The sequence below is a fragment of the Silene latifolia genome, chromosome 2, assembly GCF_048544455.1.
Source record: "Silene latifolia isolate original U9 population chromosome 2, ASM4854445v1, whole genome shotgun sequence".
In the NCBI taxonomy this organism is placed as follows: Eukaryota; Viridiplantae; Streptophyta; class Magnoliopsida; order Caryophyllales; family Caryophyllaceae; genus Silene; species Silene latifolia.
Window position 1 is genome coordinate 66,825,362 of NC_133527.1, and position 21,494 is coordinate 66,846,855.

The 21,494-nt window shown below is 40.4% G+C and overlaps 1 long non-coding RNA gene across 1 annotated transcript in view; it reads left to right on the plus strand.

Annotated features, from left to right (window-relative positions):
- The window catches only part of LOC141629766 (uncharacterized), a 129,748-nt gene extending 124,018 nt beyond the window's left edge, over positions 1 to 5,730 (plus strand). The window contains exon 4 of the long non-coding RNA XR_012537349.1: positions 5,669 to 5,730. This is a non-coding gene — a long non-coding RNA (uncharacterized LOC141629766). The remainder of the gene's footprint in view (positions 1 to 5,668) is intronic.
- The last annotated feature ends 15,764 nt before the right edge of the window (positions 5,731 to 21,494 follow it).

Genomic DNA, 21,494 nt, shown 5'->3' on the forward strand with positions numbered 1-21,494 from the left:
ATTTCTTTAATTATATAGGGAGGTAATTCGACTGAGTCTGGGTTAGGATCATCCTCATTATCATCGTAAATAGAATTGCATTCAGAAAAACACAAAGAGTAAGCAGAATCTGGTTTATTCATATTAAATTTTGAAAAGAGTTGAAACAAAGAAGCCATTTCTTCAGTAGTCAGAGGCGGTAAAGGAACAGCTGCTGGGATATTTCCTAAGCTGATGTTACTATGTGATGTTATGCTAGGAGAAACAATGGGATGGGGAGTGACGACAGAAGAATACTCTCTAGCGACTTCTCTAGACTCAGACTCTGATTCTGACTCCGACTCCGACTCTGCCTCGAATTCGTTGTCTTCAGGTTCTCCTTTGAACATCTCTCCTTCTCTAATAGTGACCTTGAAGAGCTTTCCTTGGTTGTTAGTCCATTTGATCGACTTTCTCCATCCTTTCTGCTGGTTTGAGCCGGTGTCGGTAATTAGCGCTGTTGGGTTGAAATGGTCATCTTGAAGTATCATGGTAATGATCTCATCCTGCGCTGCTCTGACAAATCGGTCTTCTCCAAACAGAAGGCTAACGGCTTGTTCGTCTAAACAAGGTGTTTAACGAGTTTTGACGGTAGGAACCGTTTATGGAGGGATGAAGTAGCTATTGTGGAAGACCTTGATTCTGGCTAGTTGCATTCCCTTATAATGCCAAGGTTCGGGAAACCCATGAAAGTATTCATGACTCCCGTCTCTAACGAAGTATCCATTTAGGGTAGGGAGATAGGATCGCATCTGGATTCCTTTGTCTTTACGGTTTTAGAATTCAGTAAGCATTTCTAAGGCTTCTGTTTTCGTGGGCTTGTATCCCAAACCTAATGGTATCCTTTGAGAATTTCCTTCTTTGTAAGGTGCGAAGGTGTTCTTCTTGGTGGAGTTTAATGGTATTCCTGGGAAGTATCCCTGGGACTTGAGTATGTGGTTAACCACTAAATTGGAGTATGGGTTGAAGTATAGAGGCACCAGTTCGCTCTCTACAAGATTTATGCTCTAAAATCCCACAAGCTCGTATACTGGGTCTGTGACTACTTTATTGCTTGACATTTTCTCTATCACAGCCTTTATAGGTGACGAAGTGATCGTCACTACTTTGCCATCTAGAGGAATCTTGATCTTTTGGTGTAAGGTGGATGTTACCGCTTTCGAAGCGTGAATCCAAGGCCTTCCTAGAAGTATATTTAATGATGCTTCGATGTCCACTATCTGTAAAGTAACCTTTCGCTCGATTGGTCCTGTGGCTATAGTGAAGTTAATTAGCCCTACTAGTCTACTACTTTACGTCGTGTTCTATCGTATGCTCGAACACCTTGGTTGGTAGGAGTCCAATCTGATTCTTTCATGCCCAACTTGTATGTTGTCTTTAGTGGTATGACGTTGACTGCGGAGCCATCATCCACCAAAGTCATTGGTACGCTCTTGTTTAAGCATGTGACTGTAATGTATAAAGCGAGGTTATGGTTGGAGCTGAAAGGAGGCAAATCCTCATCTGAAAAACTAACTGGGTTACTTTGTTTAACTTAGTCTTGGAAGACTAGGTTGACTACGTCATCATGCGTAGAGTTGTGCGCTACGTTCAACTTGGTCAATGCTTGCAGTAAAGCTTGACGATGGGGAAATGAACTCGCAACTAGTTGCCAAACTGAAAGATCAGCCTTTGTCTTCTGTAGTTGCTTTAGTAAGTGGTCAGTAGATGTATCTTCGTCATCATTTGGTGTGATGACATTGGTGTTAGTAACTAGACCATTAACAGTAGGACCGTTCCGAGAGACATTTTAATATGGACGTCCTGAGCGAGTAAGGTGGTCTATATCTTGATCTTCGCTAGCCTTGACTATATCCTCACTGGCCTTGACTAGATAGTGTTCTGTGAGGTATTCGTCTTCATCGTCATCTGTCCATATTCCATTGACGATACTGAGCTCTCTCAACCTGATGAATTCAGCTTCTAGACTGATTATTTGCTCGACTAGATTATAACTACTGCGATTACCTCTTGCATCGTAGACACTTGAGATAGAATTGGTGTAACACCCCGTAAATTTGAAGACCTTTATTATATTTTAAAAGTAATATTTTAACCTATTTTAATTTAATACTAGGTTTGGTGCCCGGCTACGCCCGGGCTACATTTATTTAACATTTAAATTTTATTTTCTATGAAATATGATTTCTCTAAATTTGGTTAACACATACATTTACAATTTCTATATTGAAATTATGATGAGAGGTAAAATTAATCAATATGAGACACGTTCACCTCTCCCGCTGTTAATATTACTACTTTCACTACATCCTCTGTTAATACTATTACGTTCACTACTTCTTCGGTTACTGTTGTTTGTTTTACTATTTCTGCTATTTTTACGGTTAACCCGTTAGTTTTGTCAAACTCGTATATTTAAATAAATTAATATTTTCTTAAAATCCTATTGTTAGTTAATTTTTCATACTCTTTCTGTTGTTCCTACTGTTACTTTCATTACATGTGTTGTGACTATTATTACTTTCACTTCTCTCGCCGTCATTATTTTTTCTTTCACTACCCCCGCATTTATTATTGTTAATTTCACTACCCCGTTGCTGCTAGTATGACTTTCACTACTCCCGTTGCAATATATTATTGTTGCTTTTACTACTCACATGAAAGGTTACTATCATAATAGTTGATTATCTAGTTGTATTAGAGTTATTTATTTAAATAAATCTGAAATATTAGATTAGAATATTATTGAAGAGTAATCATTATTATTTACTAATTAAATTACAAATCTAATGAATTATGGAATATTATATTTTTTGGAAATCTGAATTGATTTACTTACCTTTTAATAGTTTCCAAAATATAACATATACTTATATTATATTTATGTATGTTAAATAATTAACATATTTATACTAATTAATACCATAAGTGGGACCCGTTTATTTAAGGAAACTCGCCATATTCTAATATTATCTAAATTTATACTTTTAACCAAAACTATATAATATTTACATTGAAGTCCCTTGTTCAGGTCCATCACACGACGCTAGCGATTTAAAACTATATAGTATAATTAATGTGTATAGATTTATTTAATTACATGGAAGTCCCTTGGTTTCTGGAATTAATATATAGTATTGATTAATTTATTTGAAATAAAATTTGTTTGATAAAATATAATCTTATTTTATTTTGAAGAAATGTAATTATTTTTGATAGTTTAGAATTGTTTAAAAGTGATTTAAACTATATTTAAACCTTTTCCTTTGATAAAATAGATTTCGGATAAAAGTCGTAAAATTGGGATTTTCCCATTTCTTACGGTCGTTGGGTAAACGAGTTTGGATATTGGGCATATGAGTACTTAATCTTTTAGTAAAATCATGTTTAATAACTTTAATATTCTCGGAAATCGCGTTCGATGAATATTTCTAATTACCGTCGAAGCAAACCCCAAAACGTAAACAAATGACCCATCTCCCCATGCCTTTTGGCTGGCCACCTACCCTCCTTTTGCCCCCTCTTTCAACTTTCATTTCCTCCATTCTCAATCTATCTCTTCCTTTCACCAAACACCAAATTCATCTCAAAAATCCTCCTTACAATCACTAAATCCACCATAAATCTTTCATTTCTCCACCAAATCTCATAAAAATTATATATTTGGAATCCTCTCTTCAATCCTCATCTACTATTAAGCTTTATTTTCATTTCCTCCAATTTAGTTTTAAGGCTCATCTTTTAGGGTTTTCGAATTTAAGCTTAATAATTTTGTTTTTGTTGATCTTATAGGTGACGAATTTGAAGATGAGTTAGGTGACTCATATGTGGTTGAAGATGAAGAGTAATTTTGGGTTTTAAAAGCTTTCTCAAGTTATTACTTGTCTCTTTACTAGCTTAAGGTAACTATTCTGAGTTACTCGACGAATTAATGTCACATTAGTAGTTGTATTTGTTGTTTGTTGTTGTTTGTTGTCGTTTGTTGTTGTTTGTTGTTATTTGAGATGATCTTGTTGATAAATGAATGAATGGAGTAAGATGAGTATGCTTATGTTGAATTTATGTTACCCATTTGTATATTATTGTTTGGAACAAATTTGGATGAGGAATTAGGTGTTGTGACAAGTCCGTGTTTTGGCTGGAACGCGTCAGTACCGGACCGAGACGATTTCCAATGTTTCCAAAAATATGACAGATTGAACGGCATCGAAAAATTAGGTGGTTTAGCCACTTGAATCACTCAATTCGGAGTCCGTGTGAGTAAATGACGTCGTTTTATCGATTAAAAATTTATAGAAAAGTTTACCCTTGTGTGAGACGGTTATTTATGCTATTTTATTATGCGAAAATTTTGTGGAATTAGTTATTTTGTAAGTTGGAATATATTTCCTTATGTTAATAGTTTTTCACATGATAGAAATTGGAAATGGTATGAGAATGATATTGTGATGAATTTTGTGATTTGGGCCAAAGTAGGCCAAGACTCTGAGCTGGGCCAGATTGACCGAACGATTTTGGTCAAACTAGGTTTAAACCGGTCAGCCTCGATTTGACCAATGACCCGTCGCGGGACTCGGGTCGAGGGTTTGTCTTTGAGGTGAGATTGGTTGTTATTGGATGTTTTATGTTATGCCTTGATATTTATAATTATCATTTCACATGTTGGTTGTTGGATGCTTTGGATGCCTTATGCTTGAGTCTTGTTGCCTCTTTGCCATTTTAGCTTGTTCTCATGGATTATGGTACTGTTGGTTAGCTGGAATTTGGATTATTATTGATATTGGAGATATTGTTGGATTGTCAGCTGAATATGCTTTTGCGTAGCCTTTCATATGCTAGGGTGTGTATGATCATTTGTGTGTGCAACTTTGGACTCTTTGCCCCTCTTATGGTTAATTAGGTGTCCTACTTGTCTTGTGTGGCGTGGGCTAAAGTATTCAAGCTGGGACTAGGTCCTAGGTGAGTATTTCGGCCTTCGTCATAGATAGGCCCTTATAGTCTTTGACGAGTGTATGTTCATCGCTTAATAGCCTTTGTGTCTTAGCTTGGTGGGTTTATATCCAAGTTAGGGCATGACCTCCTGACGTACTCTTAGAAGTATGTGGTCAGCTCAAGTACTAGCCAACCCTTTGGTGGACTCCTTAGGGGTACTCATGTGTTGTTATCATGGGTCTTGGATGCGGTAGTTTTCCGCATGTCGCTAGGTCTGCGCAGGTTTAGGACTAGGGTGTTTACCTTACCTCGTGGTATAGATTCGAGTTACAGAGTGACTATTGACGGTACTAGGAACTTATGCCTGTCTCTAGATATATTGTCCTTTCTTGTTTGATGATTCTATGAATCATAGAAGGTGAGATGCAAGTCGGCTATGGTTGATAGAGTTTGGATTCCTGGATGTTATGTGATTCACATGATAGTGTAGTATGAGTCGGTCTAGTATTCACATGCTAGGAATATGTGTTGTTATATTGTTGTTCACATGATAAGCACGATTGTCTAGCATCTATATGCTAAGGCTATGTGTTATATATTCATATTCATATTCTTATGTTTACATGTTATATTAATTATGACATTTCGTGGCTGGGAGAACTCGGAGTTACTCCCCACTGACTGTGGCTTTCGTATTTGTATAAAATGCGATTGACAGGTAGGTGATGCATATATGGGGTACATGGACGAGCTAGCGAGCAAAGTAACCTTGGGACCTAGATTGGCTTTATTTTATTGTGACCCTTAAACACTTTTTATATCATATACTTTTTAGGGACATATGTCTCCCTTTTTTCATATTTGGGTTGTATAACTTTGTTTCGCGACTTTAGCGATACTTTTTTTTATGAGATTTATTTTAGACCTTGCATGTTTGACACCTTCCCATTTGGATATTTTTATAACAGGTTCAGGTTTCGTTTTCGGTTTTAAAAATTACACGTTTTTACCCAAATGAACCTATTACAAACATATCCATGCAGTTTTTATTTAGAATTATGTGTTTACTTTTCCGCAATGAATGAGGGTGTCACAATTGGAGCCAGTGGCGTGTTTTCCTTAGGTGTGGCATTTGGAATGCGTAGGGATGCCACTACAACTTCTAGTTTTGAAACTTGCCTACTTACACTCTTTGCCCATGCGATAAAATCGGCAATGGTAGGAGAAATGGTGGAATAACTCCCTTCATCTTCTAGTGCATGAATCTCATCCTCGACTGGAGAAATGAGGTGTGAACAATCCAAGGTGGATTCTTCATCTATGATCATCAGAACTCCAAGAGGATTCTGAGTATTGTTAGGCCTGCTTGCGGGAGGTATGGGTGAGCGACCATCTTCAATCATATCTTGGATGGCATGCTTCAATTTGAAGCATTTCTCCATATCGTGTCCCTTTCTTCAATGATATTCGCAGTATGCACTTTCATCCCAGAATTTAGACTTCTTTTCTGGGTCAGGTGTAGGTCCTATGGGTTGGAGCTTACCTTGTTTTATGAGCCTTTTCAGAGGAGTAGAATATGATTCACCAACATAGATAAATTTTCTCTGTGGGTTATTCTTCTTAGCAGATGATTCGACAAGGTTCACCTCATCGGCTTTGCTAGTGGAGCCATAAGAATGACTCGTTGAACCCTAATATCCGCGACCTACCGTTTTGGACAAGAGCCCTTTTCGGATGTCGTCTCCAATTCTCGTTCCTAGCACAGTCAAGTCTTTGAAAGACTTTATGTTTTGGTACCTCAAATGGTTTTCATAAATAGGTCTCAAATTATCCATGAACTTTTCCACAAGAGTGGCTTCCTCTGGGCATTCAACAAGTTGTGTGCTAGTCTTTCTCCACCTACTTAGGAAGTCGATGAAGCCTTCTTTCTCATTTTGGGTAACAACCTCTAGAGTGCGCATATTGACTTGGATTTCAGCATTATCCGTGCATTGTTTAGTGAACTCAATTGCGGCATCGTCCCAAGTGACAATTTTCTTGTGCTCCAAAGAGTAAAACCATTGCTTAGGAATAGTGTCGAGAGATGAAGGAAAGATCCTTAAGAACATCTCGGGATTGATGCCTTTGATAGACATATAATCTTTGAAGGCACGAATGTGGTTCAAAGGGTTTTCATGCCCCTTGAACTTTGGGATGTCAGTCATGTTGAAGTTGGTGGGCAGTTGAGCATTTACCGCCTCATACTTGCGATTATTCTCCCTGTAGATGTAATACTACGATTTTATGAGTCTCTGGGTACTTTATCAAGTGGGGCTTACTCTGTCGAGTAAGTATGTTTTGATTTACGAAACAGTAGTCTACCTGTAGGGTACTCGATCGAGTAGCCTTGGCACTCGATCGAGTAAGTGGCACTCGATCGAGTATGTTACTTACTCGATCGAGTAAGTCGGTTATCGGGTAATGTTTGACGGGTTTTGTTAATAATGCGGGATTAATATATAACATACTTTGTTATCTTTTCTAAACACTTTTTACAAACCTAATTCACAAAAAAAAGAGATTGCAACTACGTTGTTTGATTCATCCGCATTATTGGCAAATCCCGGAGCTAGAGGAGTCGGTTTCAATTGTTCTTGTCATTTTGTTCCTTGCGTCAAGGGTAAGTCCTACATACTGTTTTTGTAGTGTTTGGTTGAGGTTGGTTAAACCCTAATTTTTGGATTGGGGGTTTTTATGAATATGTTGTATTAGTAGTGATTGTATGATTATGTGTATAGGAGGAGGGTTCGTAGAAGAGAGATTTTGAGACAGCTGCTAGATCGTCTTCTTTTGTGTTTGCATTCCAGGTAGGGTTTCCCTACTCAGTATTAATTACATGATGTGGTTTGTGATTTTGTGATGATTGTAGTTAAAGTATAATGTTGGTATTGTGACGGTTGTTGAATATTATCATTGTTGTTGTGTATCTGTCTGTGATCTTCGGGGCGCGTCCCTGGCTGAGTGGAGTCACTTGCGGGAGTGGCTTCACGCCCTTGATTCGCCTTCTGTGGAACCCGCCACAGAAGGAATGTGCACATTAATGAACATGGGTTTATCGCTCGATGGAGATGAGCGGGGATTTGGTGGGATGGCTGCGGTCCCCCACTTGCAGTGTGGAGTACCTGTGGCGATGGGTACTCTAGCAGGGCTACACACTTTAGTGTGTAGTCAGTTATGAGGCGATTGATTATGGAGTTTGGGGTTTGATGTGACGATTGAGCTGTTTGACTTCTGTCTTTTGTGATTAATGTTGTGTAATTAGTACTGACCGCGCTTATTATTTTAAAAACTATGTTGATCCATTCGGGGATGGTGAGCAGTTATTGAGCAGGTTTGATTTGAGGCATTTGGTCTAGCTGGGATGAGGCACGACGAGCAGTTTAGAGTCTTCCGCTATCATACATTAGTTGTTTGAGACATTTGGTTTTTGAGAACATGTATCGTACTTTTAACAGTTTTGGTTTTGGATATGTAACCGCTTTACACCGTATTGCTATTTAAATTATGTTTCTTTATTGTCATTTGATTATCATTGCCTCGGGTAACCGAGATGGTGACGTTTCTATACCTGAGTGGTCTTGGTAAGACAATTGGAGTATGGGGGTGTCACAAAGTGGTATCAGAGCGACAATCCTGAAACCTGTAACCAACGAATCAAATGAACATAGGGAGTCAAATTAAAATGAACCCGGTGTAGAAGTTGTAGGAGCTAATGCAAAGGCTTGGGAGACGTCCTAGAGTCACGAAGTCGCCCTACAATTTTGAACCGGTCACATGGGGTACGTGTCAAGGTACGTCCTAAAGTCACGAAGTCGCTCTTTTGGTTTGTATGTGTGCGTAGTAGCATGTGGTTGAATTGTTGGAGGTGTGGACTAGAAGTTGGAAAATATGTGATTTATATATTGAATTGGATTAAAAGCATGTTGGTTGTTTATAATGTGGCATATTAGTGATGTAAATAAATCGTTTTGTTGATTTTATAACGAGTTGCGTGCATGCGTAGTTGTTGTTATTTTATTGAAATTATAGAAATTGTATACTATGTTGGAAAAGTGAGATGAACATGCGGGTAATGTATACGAGTCTGCATGACTCGATCGAGTGGGGGGCACTCGATCGAGTATGTGAGGTGCTCGATCGAGTGGGTGTAACTCGGTCAAGTAGGTAATTTAGTGTTTTTCTGGGCAGAATCGTGTTTTTGGATACTCGATCGAGTACATAGGGGGCACTCGATCGAGTAGGGTCCGCTCGATCGAGTGGCTTGTCAGTTCAGTCGAGTATGTTTTTGAGCAGAGGTCTGATCAGGTTCTGGAGTCGGGGCACTCGATCGAGTAGGTTGGGCACTCGATCGAGTGGCCTCAACTCGATCGAGTGGGTTCTAGTACTCGATCGAGTGGGTTCAGTACAGGTCATATGCGTGTTTTGGGTTATAGTATGTGTGTTTATGTCTACCTTTTTCTATATAGTTACAAGATGTCGTCAAAGAAAAACGCCTTGTATGCTAGAGCTGAGAACATGAACATTGATGATATAGTGAAGATGTTGGAGCACCAAGATGCTCTTACGGAAGCTTTGAGCATCCACATATCAAGGTTCAGTCCGAAAGAGTATAAGGGAACTGGGGAGCCAATTCTTCTAGATAATTAGCATAGGGAGATGGAGAATATCCTGGAGTTAGTTCATTGTCCGAATGAGTTGAAATTGGAACAAGCTGTGTTCTACTTGAGGGAAGCGGAAGGTGAGTGGTGGGATAAGGTCAAGGTGAGTTCTAAGGAGATGTATATGAAGCAGGGATTACCTGCAATACAATGGGATGAGTTCAGGAAAGCTATGAGACGTGAGTTTGTGCCGGAGCATGTGAGGAGTAAGCCGAGGGAAGATTTTGATGAGTTTAAGATGACATCTGATATGATGGTGGCTGAGTACTACCGTAAGTTTAATGAGAAGTCTAGGTACGCTGAGGATATGGGCCTGAGTGAGGAGAACCTAGCTTTGAGGTTTGAGAAGGGGTTGACCCCCAAGATAATGGAGAAGCTACCGGTGGGAGTCCTTACAGATGTTAAGGAAGTTTATGAGAGAGCTGGGAGGGCTGAGAGGTTGGTGGAGATGATCAGGGAGAGGGGAGCTGAGAAGAGAAAGGCTGAGAGTGAGGGTGGTGGTCAATTCAACTATAAGAAGGGTAACCACACTCGGGCGAGAGCATATTCATCGGGCTCAGGGTTTAGTGCTGGGGCTTCATACGGGCGAGGTCGTGCTAGTAGTGGTGGTAGTTGGGGTATGACCTGTTATAACTGTGGCAGTGTAGGCCACAAGAGATATAAGTGCACCAGTGCGGTGAGTGGGAGTTTCTAGAGGCTGGGATATGTGAGCTTTTCACAGGGTCTGCACATAGTTATGCGAGTAACAGACCGGCTGGGTCATGGAAAAACAGAGGAGGTCAGAACAACAACGGTGGGGGCAACCACATTGGCGGTAATTCTTATCAGAAACCAGCTACGAACACCAACAACAAACAGGGGTCGGGTGCTAACCGACTACTTCAGCTAGTACTGTCCACGGAGGTGGGCAGAAAACCAGTGGCAAGCTGTTTATGATGGAGAAGAAAGCAGTTGAGGATGATGCTCACGTTATCACCGATACATTTCTTGTTAATGGTGTTTATATCTTTGTTTTGTTTGATTCGGGGGCGTCATAGTCATTTTTATCTTCGAGTCATGTTAAAAGGTTGGGTTTGAGAGAGTATGAGTCTGTAAGAGAGGAAGTTTTTATACCTTCGGGTGAGTCTGTATCGTGTGGGAGGTTGTATAGAGATGTACCCATGATAGTTGGCCAATTTTATCTACCTGTAGACTTGCTAGAGTTTTCGTTAGACGGTTTTGAGATGATAGTCGGGATAGATTGGTGGGAAAAGTACAAAGCTAAGATAGATTGTCATCAAGAGAAAGTTTCTCTGAGAGGTCCTAAGGGGATTAGTATGTCTTATCGTGGGTTTGTTGTCAAACCCAAAGTTAAGTTGATTGCAGCTGTGACCTTAAAGTATTATCTGAGGAAGGGGTGCCCGTTGATTTTGTGCCATGTGAGGGATCAATGAGTGGAGAGTCCGACAATTGAGCAGATACATGTTGTGGGAGAGTTCCTAGATGTCTTTCCAGAGGAGATTCCGGGGTTGCCACCGAAGAGGGAGATAGATTTAAGTGTTGAGATGAAATCGGGGACGGGGCCAACCTCTAAGGCACCGTACCGGATGGGTCCTAAAGTGTCGGAGGAGCTAAGGAAGCAGTTAGATGATCTGATTGAGAGAGGATACATTAGATCTAGTGTATCACCGTGGGGATCACCAGTTCTGTTTGTGAAAAAGAATGATGGGAGCCTGAGGTTGTGCATAGATTACAGGGAGCTAAACAGAGTGACAGTGAAGAATAAGTATCCTTTGCCAAGGATAGACGACCTGTTTGATCAGTTGAGTGGTGCAGCAGACTTTTCTGAGCTTGATTTGAGGTCGGGGTACCATCAGGTGAAGATTAGAGAGGAGGACATACCAAAGACAGCCTTCACGTCGAGGTATGGACATTATGAGTATGTGGTGATGCCGTTTGGGTTATCTAATGCACCAGCTGTGCTTATGGATTTGATGAACAGAGTCTTCAGTCAGTTTTTGGACAAGTTTGTGGTGGTTTTCATAGATGACATCTTAGTCTTTTCTAAGACTAAGGAGGAGCATGAGGAGCATCTGAGGATTGTGTTGCAGACCTTGAGGGAGCATGAGTTTTATGCAAAGTTGTCCATGTGTGAGTTCTGGTTGGAGAAAGTTGCTTTTCTAGGGCATGTGATTTCTAAAGAAGGGTTAGCTGTGGATCCTGCAAAGATTGAGGCAGTTACCAAGTGGAAAGCACCGAAGAATGTAGCTGAAATCAGGAGTTTCTTGGGTTTAGCTGGGTATTATCGACGGTTCGTGAAATATTTCTCCAAGATTGCGAGACCTATGACATCTTTGATGAGGAAAGAGAACAGGTTTCATTGGGATGACAGTTGTGAGACGGTGTTCCAAACATTAAAGGAGCGTTTGACCACAGCTCCAATCTTAGCATTGCCTGAAGGGAGTAAGAACTTTGAGGTATATACGGATGCTTCAAAAAATGGGTTGGGTTGTGTGTTGATGCAGAATGGTAAAGTGATTGCCTATGCTTCTAGGCAATTGAAGCCTTATGAGGAGAATTATCCTACACATGATCTGGAGTTGGGTGCAGTTGTGTTTGCTCTTAAGATTTGGAGACATTACCTATATGGAGCGACCTTTAAGGTATTTTCAGATCACAAGAGTCTCAAGTACATCTTCACTCAAAAGGAGTTGAACATGAGCTAGAGGAAGTGGATGGAGTTGATTGGCGATTATGACATGGATATTATCTACCATGAAGGGAAAGCCAATGTAGTTGCAGATGCTTTGAGTAGGAAGACTGTGCATTCTTTGTGCAGAGTTATACCTTTGATGAGATTGAGAGACGAGGTTGGGAAGTTCGGGATTCATATGATACAGAAAGGGGATGCCAGGGGAGATTTGACGGTGCAGCCTGATCTTTATGATGATATTCGCGGTAAACAGGTGTTGGATCCCAAGATAGTAGAGTGGAGATCTGGAGTAGAGAAAGGGACAATGTCTAGATTCTCTATTCATACAGATGGTAGTCTGAGGTTTGATGGGAGGTGGTGTGTCCTTAATGATGAGGAGATGAAAAAGATGATCATGACAGGGGCTCCTTGCACACCATATTCGGTACATCTAGGTGGTGACAAGCTATACAAGGATTTGAAGAAGACTTTCTGGTGGCCTGGGATGAAGAAAGAAACAGCTGAGTGTGTGGCCGTTGTTTGACATGTCAGAGAGTAAAAGGAGAACAGCGACGACCACAAGGTAAGATTCAGTCTCTTGAGGTACCTGAGTGGAAGTGGGAGTCCATTTTTATGGATTTCATCGTGGGTTTACCGAAGAGTCAACAGGGAAACAACATGATATGGATTATAGTGGATCGACTGACCAAGTCAGCTCATTTTGTGCCAATGAAAGATACACGGACTAAGGCACAATTAGCTATGGCTTATCGAAAGAATGTGTTGAGATTGCATGGGGTGCCTAAAGATATAGTGTCTGACAGAGATTCGAGATTTATCTCGCGGTTTTGGAAAGAGTTGCAGGAGTCTTTAGGAACTACGTTGAAGATGAGTACAGCATTTCATCCTGCGACAGATGGTCAGACAGAGAGGACAATCAAGACTCTAGAGGATATGTTACGAGCTTGTGTGATGGATTTTGGTGGTAGCTGGTAACAGAGGTTAGATTTGATTGAGTTTTCTTACAACAACAGCTATCACACCAGCATTGGCATGGCGCCATTTGAGGCTTTATATGGGAGGAGATGTAGGAGTCCGATTTGTTGGGACGGCAGTGCTGAGATACTGGTTTTAAGACCAGAGATGGTACATGAGATGGTAGAGCAGATTAAGCTGATCAGAGAGAGGATGAGAGCGGCTCAGGACCGACAAAAGAGTTATGCAGATCTACATCGGCGGGATATAGAGTTTCAGGTTGGGGACAAGGTTCTTTTGAAAGTGTCTCCTATGCGTGGGGTCATGAGATTTGGTAAGAAAGGCAAGCTGAGCCGGAAGTTCATATGACCATACAAGATTTTAGACCGTGTTGGAGAGGTTTCTTATCAGTTGGCTTTACCGTCTGCTTTAGATAGGGTACATAATGTGTTTCATGTGTCTCAGCTGCGGAAGTATGTTAGTGACCCGTCACATGTGTTAGAGGTAGAGAACATAGAGTTGGATGAGTCCTTGTCCTATCTTGAGGTGCCTAAACAGATCCTTGACCGGAAGGTTAGGAAGACTAGACATGGTGAGACAGTCTTGCTTAAGATTCTTTGGTCCAATCATGAGGTTGAGGAAGCTACATGGGAGGCAGAGGAGGCTATGAGAGAGCGCTACCCGTTTCTTTTTTATCAGGTATGTATGGCTACGGGGACGTAACCTTGATTCTTTTAGGGGGGTAGCAGATGGTCCTGAAGCGTTTTTGCATCTTTTTGTGTTGATTTTGATGTATTTACTAGTTGTTTGAGTCGGGTTGAGTTTGGTTTGGTAAGTATGTGTTGGAGTTTTATGTTGAGTTTTGTTTTTGGTTGTTGTGTCGGGAGTGTGTTAGTGTGTTTTTATTTTGTTATGGTTTGAACTTCGGGGACGGAGTTCTTTTTAAGGAGAGAACACTGTAATACTACGGTTTTATGAGTCTCTGGGTACTCTATCGAGTGGGGCTTACTCTGTCGAGTATGTATGTTTTGATTTACGAAACAGTAGTCTGCCTGTAGGGTACTCGATCGAGTAGCCTTGGCACTCGATCAAGTAAGTGGCACTCGATCGAGTATGTTACTTACTTGATCGAGTAAGTCGGTTATCGGGTAATGTTTGACGGGGTTTGTTAATAATGCAGGATTAATATATAAAATACTTTGTTATCTTTTCTAAACACTTTTTACAAACCTAATTCACAAAAAGAGAGATTGCAACTACGTTGTTTGATTTATCCGCATTATTGACAAATCCCAGAGCTAGAGGAATCGGTTTCAATTGTTCTTGATATCATTGTGATCCTTGCGTCAAGGGTAAGTCCTGCATACTGTTTTTGTAGCGTTTGGTTGAGGTTGGTTAAACCCTAATTTTGGGATTGGGGGTTTTTATGAATATGTTGTATTAGTAGTGATTGTATGATTATGTGTATAGGAGGAGGATTCGTAGAAGAGAGATTTTGAGACAGCTGCTAGATCGTCTACTTTTGTGTTTGCATTCCAGGTAAGGTTTCCCTACCCAGTATTAATTACATGATGTGGTTGGTGATTTTGTGATGATTGTAGTTAAAGTATAATGTTGGTATTGTGACGGTTGTTGAATATTATCATTGTTGTTGTGTATCTGTCTGTGATCTTCGGGGTGCGTCCCTGGCTGAGTGGAGTCACTTGCGGGAGTGGCTTCATGCCCTTGATTCGCCTTCTGTGAAACCCGCCACAGAAGGGATGTGCACATTAATGAACATGGGTTTATCGCTCGATGGAGATGATCGGGGATTTGGTGGGTACGGCTGCGGTCCCCCACTGGCGGTGTGGAGTACCTGTTGCGATGGGTACTCTGGCAGGGCTACACACTTTAGTGTGTAGTCAGTTATGAGGAGATTGATTATGGAGTTTGGGGTTTGATGTGACGATTGAGCTATTTGACTTCTATCTTTTTTTATTTATGTTGTGTAATTAGTACTGACAACGTTTATTGTTTTAAAACCTGTGGTGATCCATTCGGGGATGGTGAGCAGTTATTGAGCAGGTTTGATTTGAGGCATTTGGGCTAGCTGGGATGAGTCACGACGAGCAGTTTAGAGTCTTTCGCTGTCATACTTTAGTTGTTTGAGAGATTTGGTTTTTGAGAACATGTATCGTACTTTTAACAGTTTTTGTTTTTGATATGTAACCGCTTTAAACCGTATTGCTATTTAAATTATGTTTCTTCATTGTCATTTGATTATCATTGCCTCGGGTAACCGAGATGGTGACGTTTCTTTACCTGAGTGGTCCTGGTAAGGAACTTGGAGTATGGGGGTGTCACAGTAGATGTCATCTCCCTTAAGGTATATTAGTTGCTCCTCCAAGTATTGGAGTCGCTTTTCAGCTTCAGTAGGACCTAGTGGGGGGTTGACTTCTGGTTGTCCAACAAAGGGTGGGAGGTTATCATGCACGCTCATGTCGGGAACATTATTCTCTACAGGAGGAAGTCTAGTTTCTACAGCAACAATTCGGACTTCAATAGCATTGAGGCGAGCATAAGCTTGGTCTTGGCTTGTTTGGAGACGGACGAGCGCAGCTAGGATTAAATCATTACCATTTCTGGGTTGTCCATTAACGCTTGCTGACTAGTTACAGGCATCTTGGAAACTGGGGATAAAAGATCGACGATGAATCAAAACACGATCGACCATTTTAGCACACTTACTAAAAAAGAGACTCGACTCGTGAAGTGGGTGTGTGCCACTGTGTCAAGTGAGGTTTGAAAATGACATAATTTGAAATGTTTGTCCTAGGCAACTGTAGTGTAGTTGTAGGAGTGCTGACTCGAAGTAAGGTTTTTAAAATGGGTTTTGAGGCCCGAATTTTGACTGGACATTTGGACCGAGTTTCGACCGAGTTTCGACTCATTTTGCGCTATTTTAGGCCACTTTTGAAAAATATTTACATTTTGAAAAGGATTTTATTTTACAAAATTTTGTCATGGTTCTGTTTACAAAATGGTGATCACGTATATGATACAAACATTCATACAGGCATTATAACGGTATGGTGAGTACATTTAAATGGTTTTGGCATAAAAGATGGGTTGCCATACCGAGCAATCAAACCCTGGTCTGTGGAGAGGTCCGTGCCAAATATGAGTAAGGCCGGTTCCTAATCCATTTTCTCGAGTAGTGAAAGCCCTTGATACAAACAAGTATATGTACCACGGTATAGTTGACGTTAATCACTATCTATCCTTAGGCCCAGATAAGAATTTGGACCCTCCAGACAGGACGATTGGTCGAATGGGTTGGGTTGAGCCTAGAAAGGCCGAATAAAATGACCTAAGGTTGATTAATAAAAACCGACAATTGTCTCGTATAAACTATTCCCTTACCTTGTTCAAGTTTCACCCTAGGTAACACATAAGTGTATCATCCCCAGCGGAGACGCCAAACTGTGGACATGGGCCACCCGCGCCGCGCGCACTCACGCGTTGTGATGCTTAAGGCGGCGACACTTCTCCCACGGAACCTTGGATAGCCAAAGCACGTCATGGGCCGTTACCGATTTGTGAGGCATTGAAACCGGTGAAAGGTTGAATAAGCCTGCATTTGTGGAGTCGCCAACAATTTTTATGAAAAATTGGTACCGTTCGAATACCTCGTGCCATGTCAAGAGACAAAGTAGTGACATGAACACTAAGAACTCGTTACTCTTAGCATTCTATGTCTAGAATGAGTCTCGTGGATGCCAATGAACACGGATGTTCATTGAGATCTGGAGTAAGGGGTGAGGCTACGTATTAGGAAGTCCTTTTACTAAACACCTAATCCCGCCCGCCTCGATAGCGGCCTCTACTAATGATTAGGGAAATCATTCATATTTGATATGTCGTCGATTATATGCATGCAATGCAAGATCTACAGATTAATCCTAGCATGTGAATTAAACTATGTCGGTTAACAAATAATTTAGCAACTGTTAATGTCGAGTCGAGAGGTAGAATTGATTACATGTGAATATAAGTGAATAAATCATACATATGATAAAAAAAAAACGATAAATAAATAATGATAATTGAAATTACAATTGAATTACAAAGGTTTAATTGATTTACGTCAAAAGTACACTTAAGACAAAATTTTGGAGATGAAAAAAAAGAAGAAAAAAAAAGGTTTGAAAATTAAAGTAATAAAATAGGTCAGATTAAGGGTGATATTACGATTATTAGTTAATTAAACACGTAATTAAAAACAACGTCAAAGCAAGAAAAGAAGTTCAGGGATAGAAATCATCTCAAAATAGGTGCAGCATCTACTGCGTCCCTTGGAAGAGGCGCAGCTATTCCTGCGTCTGTTCTTGAGTTGAGCTCTGACTGTGAAGTCAGAACCGCTATCTGTTAATGTTCGTTGGCATATTTACGATTACTTATTGATATTTAGACTCAAGTGGAAGTGATTTAGCAGGTTAATTACATCTGGAACCGTCATAAAAACGAAAAAAGCGGATTAAAACGAGTTAGAACAAATTAGAACGAATTAGATTTATTTACGATGTCGGGATTACAAAAGGAACGAACTTTAAAATCGACGAATAAAACTTGATAAACTGAAATTAAACAAGGAAATATGTACCAAAGATGAATCCGAGAAACTTGATATGAACAAATCGAGTTTCTAAAATCCGGGTTAGATTCAATGCCAAAAACCCGCAAATATCAAATTATAAGGGATTTAAGTCAAAATAGAACGTTATTATTGAAAAGGAATTATTAAAACATGGTTTATGTACTGGAGAAAGAAAGAAAATAAGAAAATAAGACAAAAGGAATGAAACCACAGAAAACCCGAGGAAGAAGAAGAAGAGCAGGAGCAGCGGCAGCCTCTGGAAGAGGCGCAACAGATGCTGCGACCCTTCGAAGAGGCGCAGCTGCTGCTACGTTTCTTCTCGACGTCTGGTTTCCACTGTTACGTAAAAACAGTTTTATAAAATGGTTTTCTAAGTCGGTTTTAAATATACTTTTGACGTAAACCTTACATTAATGAGTTCAAAAACATAAAATACAATAAAAAAAAGATGGGATTTACACCCTCAGACTTACATGTTTGACGAAACGAGATTGACTAAGTTAACGTTAGTGATTGCTCGACTCGAATGTATGTAGAAAGTGCCCTCGTTAGAGGATTTAGATCAATTGATTGATGTGTAGTGGTCAAATTGGTCGGTCATGCAACGTGACTGGCACTTAGAATGATCTGAGCTTACGTGATCGATTGATCAAGCACGTAGGCGTCAAAAGCTTAGAGCAAGGTCTATAATGCAAAGGGAGAAGAGAAGGCGGACACTCGCGTGAAAAATATGGAGACCGGAGGTCTCTATTTATACCAAAAAAATGTGAAGAGTTTTGGAATTACACAAAATTTGGAAAGAAATCACGGAAATATTCCGTCAACAGCAAAAACGGGCTGGAGAAGAGGCGCAGCAGCTGCTGCGGTCCTTCCAAGAGGCGTTACACCTGCTGCGTCATTTCTCCAGAGATTTCCTCTTGCGGAAGAAAGATTTTCGCGTTTCTATTATGGAATTGCGGTAGATCTCTACTTCCTTATTCCGTAAAATATATCAATGGGATATATTTTGCCAAAAGATATAAAATTTAATTATGGTATAAATATCTGGAATATTCTAGAACATTCTGACTCGACAGTTTAAACGGTTTCTTAGAAAATGAAGCAATTTTTTACCCGAACTCCAAATGAACTCTAATTACTGTCAAAACGACCGTATCGGCGCGTAGATGACGACCAAGGGGTAGACACAAGTGTTTGAGCTATCACTTGATGATAAACTTATGGACTTTCATAAATCGTTCCGCGTACCAAACATGAGGCAAAATCATCACTGGGTGGTTGGCGGAAGGTGTAGAAATGAGGTATCTACACCATGGTCGAAACTCCTAGCCAAGTGAAGAGTTGTCATCACTCGTTCCCTAAGTACAACCATACAAGCAAGCAAAATCAAAGGTCTAAGCAATTACAACCTTATTGACTACATAATCAGAATTAAGTAAATAAGACAAACATATTATTAGCTAGTAAATAAGATAATCATATTAGTTTGTAACAATGGACCGTGTAATAGCTTGCAAAGGACCGTGTATCAGCAACCATTCTTGGGCCGTCTGCCATCACCAACATCAGCCCATTATCCAAGAAAGCATGGACACAAAACGAGAACGAAGCAAGCCCAAGTAGGAATCATCATTGCTCATATCCGTGCTCACTACTAGCTTATTCTCCAAACCCGAATCATCATTGGCATGAGTCGAATCATCCCCTCCCCTTTGGAAAGGAATTGACCTCAATTCAGCTAGGCCATCGTCATCCAAGTAAGCAGAGAGATCCCCAACGTTAAATGTAGCGTGCACTCGATAATCATCGGGAAGTTCAACCTTATAAGTATTGTTGTTGACTCGGCCCACAACCTTGTAAGGACCTTCCGCCCTAGGCATGAGCTTGTTCTCTCGCTTGCTTGGAAATCGCTCCTTTCTCAAATGCACTCAAACCAAGTCTCCAACCTCCAACACCCTCGGCTTCCTATTTTTGCTTGACTTGCATTTATAGGCTACATTCACGGCCTCAATTCGGTCACGGACCTGCTCATGTAGCTTCATCATTGCCTTTAACCTAGCCTCGACATCTTTATGGACCAATTTTTCTTTTGGCAACGGAATTAAATCCAAAGGAAGATAAGGATTAATACCATACACAATTGCAAATGGTAAATGACCCATAGCATGAGTAGGTGACCTGTTATAAGCAAATTCGGCATGAGAAAGTTTGAGATCCCAATCTTTTTGTGTCTTGCTCACAAGGCCTCGCAACAAAGTTCCCAATGTTTTATTTGTCACTTCGGTTTGTCCATTCGTTTGAGGATGGTGAGAGGTACTAAATAACAACTTTGTACCCACTTTCCTCCATAATACCTAAAGTAGCTCAAGAATTTAGAATCCCGATCAGGCACAATAGTTCTTGGAGTACCGTGCAATCTCACAATTTCTCGATAGTAGAAATCAGCAACATTTGTTGCATCATCGGTCTTATGGCAAGCAACAAAGTGAGCCATCTTCGAAAAACGATCAACCATCACCATGTTAGGTTCATATACCTATTATTAGACACTTCTAATAGTGAACTAATTAACATATTAATATGAGTTCTTTAGATCTAGTGCATGCATAACTAAATACGAGATAAAATAAGAAAAACAATGCTCCTTACATTGTTATATGGCTCGAAATAATGGGCACAAATAAGGTCACCTTCCTTATTTGTTCTTGAGCTTAAATGTAATGGATGATCCTCCTTGATCCCAAGTATTAAGATCCTCCTCTTGATTGCACCCAAAACTGATGTGAATATTATTTGCTCACATTTAGTCCCCTAATTGAACCTATTTTGCATACTATTATATCATTTCATGGCCATTTTAACCGTCAATTCCTTCCAATTTTGCTTTCCTAGTGCATTTCATATGTTTTGTAGGAAAGGAAATAAATGAGGCGGAATTTCCCCCTCTTCCGTGTATATTTGGAAGCTTTTTGACGATATTGTATAGACTAGTATGAATAGGAGGCAAGAACGAGAGCCAACAACACAAGAATAAGGGGTATGCAAAAGGAAGAAAAGCAAGGAAGCCATTGCAAGAAGGAATTGCTCGGAACCCAAACCAAGAGTTGCTCCTTTGGCTCCGAAAGTATGCTAGATGAAACGGCATCGAAAAATCAAGTGGTCTAGGCTTTTGAATCACTCCAATAGGAGTCCGGATGAGGAAATGACGTTTTTTTTACGATCCGAGCCCAAATAGACAAGCTGTCCGCCAATCCACGCGTCCCGAGACTCAAGACGCTTGTCCCCAGAACCAAGACGCTCGTCTCCCCTTCAAGACGCTCGTCTTCCCTTCCTATTATCCTAGCGTCTTGATGCCAAGACACCGGTCTTGAGGCCTCATGATCCGTGATGCCTGTCGTTGTGTGCACCAAAGATAAAATTTATAATTCCTAACTACAACTATTGATAGCGGTAGGAGGGTCGAACCACAGAGAGGCAGATGTAATTATTAGTTGTCTAATTTCAGTCTAAGGTAACGATTATGTGGGGGTTGTTTGAATTGGTCTATAACTAATGAGCAAATAAC